We start from the raw sequence: 7,294 nt of genomic DNA on the forward strand, positions 1-7,294 counted from the left end.
GCCACCACCGCCCGGCTAGACTGGTATTTTTTTTAAAAGCTTAAATTCGACTGTCTGTAAACAATACTGCAATAAGTATAATTTTTCAGATGTCTATTACAATGCACTAACACTGAGTTACGAAATCTAATGTCCAAGTATTCGGTTTTCAAGGGCTTTGCGTACAATCAACAAAAACTTACCAGCAGATAGTTGATGTTTACACCTCAGAATTGTATGTAATCACTTCCTAATGTGTTCCATACAAGGACTTGAAACATCAACTAAAATTGTATCGTGAAATAGATTTTGAAGTGGTACCTGTTGAATTACAGAGTTTCGGTCTTCACAAGGGACGTAATGTCTGTTAGCGGCAAATTAGACATTTGATAGGTTGAATTTAGTACGAAGTTTTAACCTTTTTACATTAAACATACATTCTGAGAAACATCAAATCAGACAAGACCCACCTTGAAATAGTCCTTTTTTGTTCATTTCAAACACTTACATATCTTAATTAAAGCTTAAAGAGATACTTTCAACACTGCGTCTGAAATAAGAATTTCAGATTCATCTAGAAAACTACAGAACATAAAATGGAACCTTAAAGTTTCTTCTTTAACATTTAGTGATCTTTTGCTTCAGATAGAATGTCTGTTAGAGCAGTGGTTCTCAACCTCCTCATGCTGTGACCCTTTAACCCAGTTCCGCATGTTGTGGGAACCACACACACACCACACACCACACACACACCACCACCACCACCACCACCATGAAATTATTTTCGTTGTTCTTTTGTAACTGTAATTTTGCTACAGTTATGAATTGTAATTGTAACTGTAAATTTTGGAGATAGAGGTTTGTTGTGGGGCTGTGACCCACAGGTTGAGAACCACTCCAGGCTCTCTCAGGGAAAGAAAGGGCACTAAAGTATCCATCACACTCTTTTCACTGTCCCCATATATCTATTTTCTAGTCTTCCCCTTCACTTTTTAAATAACATTTACTTGGAGAGAGAGGAACTATCACCATGAGTTGGATCATTATAGCAAAAATGAAATTTCAAGTGGAATGCTCACAAAAACCCTTGAAATAGAACAAAACAGAACTCCTTCCTCCGGTGTGCTGTGTGCCCCAGGAAACACAACCTGCCTTCTAAATTGTAAGAAAAACCATCCAGCTTTCTTTCTGAATAGAGCTCCACTCAAATTCCAAGTTTGGTTTCTCACACACAAAAACAACATTCACTTAACCTAATTTTCTACTTCTACTATGAAACAGTCACCACAGATAATCGTGAAGAAGCAACAGTTAGATTCCTCTCTGGCAAATGCGAGAGATCAGATTTAATGTATCTCAGCCTATCCGGGAAGAATAAATCTATTTCTGACACGACTAAGGATGGCCAGTTGACTCATTATCAAGCCACGATCACCTGCCTGAGATAGGCACATCTTCCCTGGTCCACAATACTCCGGCAAGAAGCGTCATCATTTCATCCACTGCAGGAATCCTCGGAGGAAAACCACGGAGATTTTCTTTCCTTTTTTTTTTTTTTTTTTTAAGACATTTATATTCACACAACCAACCCAAAAGTGAATAAAATTTGTTTCCAGTAGTGTTCAAGGCAGTTGCATCCAACCCCCTGCCCCTTTCTTGTTCTAAATATTGCCGGCTTCCCGTTGCGAGAATTCACACAAAGTCAATGAAACCACCCTCCGAGCAAAAGGGCACTTACCTAGCAGGTAAACATTCTCTTTTTTGCATTCTCTAAATGCAGGCACGTGCTCTCCTCGGTCCCCGCGCTGCGCGGGACTCCGGGACTCGCAGCCACTGGCTGTCGCTCAGCCCTGCAGCGGCTGCCAGACTCTACCCAGAGCGGATGCCAAGGATGCCAGGCTGCCCCCGCCTCCTCTACTCCCAGGAAGTTTCAAGAGGTGGTTCTAGAAGGCTCGGAGGAGGCAGGGACCTGGGAGTCCATTTCAAAAAAGACCAGCAGCTGGAGAGGCTGCAAAGATTACCCACGACTAACGACTAACGGCGTTAGTGCGTCTTCCTTTTAAAGACCGTGATGAGGGGGTGGGAGGTTAGCTGAAGAGCCCACGTGACCACGAACCCGGAGCCGGAGATCTCCGACACTCCAGCGCTGCGCCTCCAGAGCCACTGCATGTCCACTTCCAGCCATCTCACAGTCACCCACTAGGGACACCCCCTCCCTTCCCAAGAGACTGACAATGGAGGACCGAGATGGGGCCAGAGAATGGGCATTTCTGACCAGGTCCACGGGGATTCTGGAGTTGACAGTGCGAGTCCACACTTCATCCTGTCTCCAGACTTTCACCGACGTGCATGTCATTAAATATTTAAGTCTGACAACTATCCTTGAGAAGCTAGGAGCATGGGTAACAGCATCGAAATGGACAGTAATAACGGGGTGATGAAGACAGAGAGATCCCTTGCAGAGAGCGTTAGCTTGAGCCCCAGAAAGGCAAGGCCACCGGCTGGAGGCGGAGGCATGGACGATCATCTATCAGAGTCTAGCAGCGCGGGTGGAGAGAGGGAGAGAGAGAGAGGGAGGAGAAAAAGTATTGGGTGAGGTCCAGGATCCCGGGTGCCTCCTGGAATTCACCTGGAGAAAATCCGCCTGCGCTTTTACAGGGCTCCTCCCTCCTTGGCAGCGAGAGTCTCTGGCGCCCCCTGATGACAGCCCTGGTTCTCCCAGCTCTACCTTGTCAGCCTTCCCCATCCACCAGGAAACGGCCCTACTAGGCAAAGGCTGGGTCATACCTTAGGCTTTGAGGAACAGTTGCAAAAGTTAAAAGGGAAGCAAGTGACCGATAGGCCAACTTGGTGTCCCACATGTACCTAATTAGTCATCAAACCATCCACACACAGCATGGGGACTTGTTTATAAAAGGTTTTAAAGGTCTACCTTTTATCTTTTAAATTATGTTGCACTTGGGTATGTGCACATATGTGTAGATGCCCACAGAGACTATAGGTGTGGGATTCCCTGGAGATGGAGTTACAGGAGGGTGTGAGCCCCTGGGCATGGGTGCTGAGAACAGAATTCAGCTTCTATGCAAGAGGAGCTCTCTGCCTTCACAGCTGCGCTGTCTTGCCAGACCCCGGACCTGGTTCTTGATGGATGGTAATCTAATAGAGGAAGGCCAAGGGGGCATTTGGAGGGACCCTTGTACAACGCCAGCCTCAGCTGTCCGGATGTAACCAAAATGTGCATACACACATTATATGCACATCCAATAATACGTTTTTAATTTTAAAAATCACTTAGAATGCAACATCAGTGAAGGACTCTCCATCAAGAGCCAAGAGGCAGGTAAAGGTGGAGGGAGGGGAAAGAAAGCATCTATGGAGTATCTACTGCAAGCCGGACTGCACAGCATCTCACTTAATCCTTACGCCAGCTCTGAGAGGCAGGTAATACTGCCTCCCCCTTCCCATGAGGACTGGAGGCTCACGGAACTTACATCCGCTTTGTGAAGCCACAGATGAGAATGAACCCCGTAGTAACAGTGGTTTTTATACACAGAGATCACTTACTGGACATTTAACTAGACGCTGCTTTCATGAGTGTGTGTGTGTGTGTGTGTGCCTGTGTGTGTGTGTGTGTGCCTGTGTGTGTGTGTGTGTGTGTCTTAAACTAGATTTCCATTGCTCCGATAAACACCAAGACCAAAAGCATCTTGGGAAGGAAAAAGTTTATTTCAGCTTACAGTTGTAGTCCATAATGAGGGGAAGTCAGGGAAGGAGCCTGGAGGCAGGAGCTGATGCAGAGGCCGTGGAGGGGTGCTGCTTACTGGCTTGCACCTCCCAGCTTGCTCAGCCTGCTTTCCTATACAACCCAGGCAGGACCACCTTCCCAGGACTGGCATCACCTACAATGGGCTGGGCCCTCCCACAACAGCCATTGACCAAGAGAATAGCCCACAGGCTTGCCTATAGGCCAATTTTATGGAGGCATTTTCCCAACTGAAGTTACCTCTTCTCAGATGACTCTCCATTGTGTTAAGTTGACATAAAACTAACCAACACATGTATATGTGTAATCTACTCTATACACAATGAGCATATAAAATAGTCTTCGTTTTCCTGCCTGCCTGCCTGCCTTTCTTTTTTTTTTTTTTAATTTTTTGAGTCTTATTATGTAGCCCAGGCTAGCATGCAAATTCAAATGTGCCATGCCTGCCTATAAAGCAAACACTACCATTAATCATTCCAATTTTATGACTGGGAAAAAGGATGTTCATGAAGATTAAGTGACCTTCCTAGGATCACATGGCTTGTGAGTGACTGAGAAGGATTTGAACCTAGGGCAGAGCCTAAAGCCCTGTCCTGTGTCCGTTTAAACCGAACCTGCAGTGGATCAGAAGAAAGTCGACTTGCAGGTTTGTTCTGTGCAGAACATGGAAGCCTCCTAACAGAGAAACCCCTCCGCGGCCTCCCTGGCCCCCTGTGAAGCCAGTGTCTACTCAGTTCCAGCAGTGAAGCCCTGGGCTGGGTGTCACGCTTCCTGCCGAAAGCATCCTGCTCGTGGGGGCAGCATGTTCTCGCTTTAAAGACCCTCAAACACCCACAGTTTGCAGCTTATTACACCAGGCGTATCAGTGCAGGACATCTGAAGCAAACGGAATGAATGGAGGGGAGGAAATTGCCTTGCTGACTCACCCTGCCCGTCACGAACGATAATGGTGCTCAGATGGGTGCTTTGTCTGCCTGAATGCACAGTGAGACGGTGGTGACCCCAGTCTACCTGAACCATGACCCAAACTAAGAAGGGATTCTTGAGACAGTGAATGCCAATGGTTAGACCAAAAAGCACCCTGCAACCCAGTGATAAGAACGGTGCTTTTGCTTAGCGGAGTCACTGTCTGAGCTCATCCACAAGCTGCCCAGCAAAGCAGTCACGTGGTGTGACAAAGAAGGATCTGCCTCTCCCCTACAATACCCTGTAATGGAGACTGAGTTCCTCACTAGGAAATCATCTTCAGGAATAAAGCACTAATTTTTGTTGTTGTTGTTGTTGTTGTTGTTGTTGTTGTTGTTGTTGTTCAAGACAGGGTTTTTCTGTGTAGCCCTGGCTGTCCTGGAACTCCCTCTCTAGACCAGGCTGGCCTCAAACTCACCGAGATCCACTTACCTCTGCCTGCTGAGGCTGGGACTAAAGGTGTGCTCCACCACCGCCTGGCTAAGGCACTGAATGCTGGATTATTAACATTCAGTCATGTTACACATGATGAGCAACATCAGTTCACTAGCTCACTTCGCTGCTGTTTTCAGTGCTAAGGAAGGATCCATGGGTTTCCCAGAATGCTCCATCACTGAGCCGCACGCCCAGCACACACACCACCTTCTAACAAACTGATGTGCTTTCTACCTACTAGTGCTCACAATGACTCTAGATTAACTTGAAGCACTGGAGGAAGGAGAGGATCCTATTTATAATACACATAGTTTTTGCTGCAAGGAGGGACGGAAGTAGATTCATCTCTTTCCCATCCTGCCTCTTTTCAGATGATGCCCTGTCTGCTCTGAAGCTTAGAGCTGAGAGCTTGAAGGAAGGAAAATCAGGCCCCATCCACCCTGCCTCTACCAACACCAGCCCTATGGAATGTGCACCCCGCCTCCCCACAGTGCCAGCTCACCTTTGACACTGACAGCAGGGCTCATCTTGTGTCTCTGACACCCTCCCCAACCCCACAGCACCCACTCTGTCCACTCAGGTATTCACAAAGGCTTCAATGTAGAAGACCAGAGGAAATGGACGGGGCTGGGGGTGGGGGGAGTGTTTCTGTAAGAAATAAAGAAAAGGTGAAACAGATTGTTTGAGGCAAGAGAGAAAAAGCTCACACACACACACACACACACACACACACACACACACACACAAATGAAAATGGAAGACCCTAAAAAAATGACTACTAGGCCAGCCAGGGTCATGCTAAGGCTTGCCTCTGGATTGTTGCTTGCTCTCTCTCTTTTGAGTGTGGCCAGATGGGTCCTGGGATGCTCTTGCTTGTTCTAAAGCATAGGATCAGACCCACCCCATATTCTGTGCTTTATGGCCTGGTCTGTTTCAAAAGGAGCTGAAGAGATAGAACCCACACTTGTGGAGTCAGACCACTGCAAAGCAGTGATACCTTCGTCGGTGATGAGTAGCAGAAACAACATTGCCTAATGCCAGGGGCCATCTCCCCAGAAGGCCAGGGGCCGTCTCCCCAGCATGCCAGGGGCCATCTCCCCAGAAGGCCAGGGTTCATCTCCCCAGCTCAGAAATCAGACCTCGTACAATGCGGAAGGAGAAAACAGAGGTAACAAACTGGTGTTATAAGGGACTTACCAATAAACTCGCCCAGAAAATACTAAGTTACCCAAAAGTAAGACTTAGTTAAAGGAGTGCTGTCTCTGCCGGGCAGTCTAGAGAAGACAACCCTGTCAGATGGTGCTAAGTGAACGCAGTGTGAACGCAGTGTGAACCTGGTGCCTCTTATCAGGAAGATCATAGATCTGCCAGACAGACAGGGTGACCCTGGTTTACAGCTGCTCGGGAAAAGCAGTCCCAGCCTGTCTCGGGATAACTATGACAATATTTTTATTTTCTAAATCTCCCCATTTGTCCAAACAGCCAAACCTAGGAATTTCTGTCTCTGCAAAACATGTTTAATTGTTGAAAGTGTAACTTGGGGCTGAGAAACTAGACAGGCTGATGGGTGGGGGGTGTTCTGTTCATGACCCGGTCCCCTTTGTGCCTTAGTCAGAACTGGTGTGTGCCATTATTAAAGGTTTTTTTTCATCGATCTCTAAGCAGTGAGTCTCAGTCAGAAGGCACAGTACTGTTATACCGATATGACTTAATATTTGGGGGTTGATTGGAGTAGAACTCTCATGCCTTTGTGGCAATAAAATGAAATTAGTGCCCACTTCGGCAGCACATACACTAATATTGGAACGATACAGAGAAGATTAGCGTGGCCCCTGCGCAAGGATGACATGTAAATTTGTGAAGCGTTCCATATTTTTAAACCCCCCCCACCCCCAAAAAATGAATGTGATGTTTACTGAACATCTTCCCAGACCTTTCTACAGATGGAGAAACTGAGGCTCAGAGAGAAGAGGCGTTCCTACTTGCATATGTCTAAACAAATGTTCCACCTCAAGTTTATCTATACGCCTGCTAACCTTCTCCCTTCGTGTCTATTTGCACATGATTTTTTTTCTTATATATGACATAACCTGAAGCAGACTGTCCTGTAGAACTGTGTAGTGCTGTGTGAAACTTTGTCAAGTTCTGCTC

The 7,294-nt window shown here is 46.7% G+C and overlaps 1 non-coding gene across 1 annotated transcript; it reads left to right on the forward strand.

Annotated features, from left to right (window-relative positions):
- The first annotated feature begins 6,913 nt into the window (after nucleotides 1-6,913).
- LOC131924839 (U6 spliceosomal RNA) lies at nucleotides 6,914-7,020 on the forward strand. The gene has a single exon (XR_009383093.1). It is a non-coding gene; the product is annotated as a U6 spliceosomal RNA (small nuclear RNA).
- The last annotated feature ends 274 nt before the right edge of the window (nucleotides 7,021-7,294 follow it).

This window comes from Peromyscus eremicus, chromosome 14 (genome assembly GCF_949786415.1).
Source record: "Peromyscus eremicus chromosome 14, PerEre_H2_v1, whole genome shotgun sequence".
Classification (NCBI taxonomy): Eukaryota; Metazoa; Chordata; class Mammalia; order Rodentia; family Cricetidae; genus Peromyscus; species Peromyscus eremicus.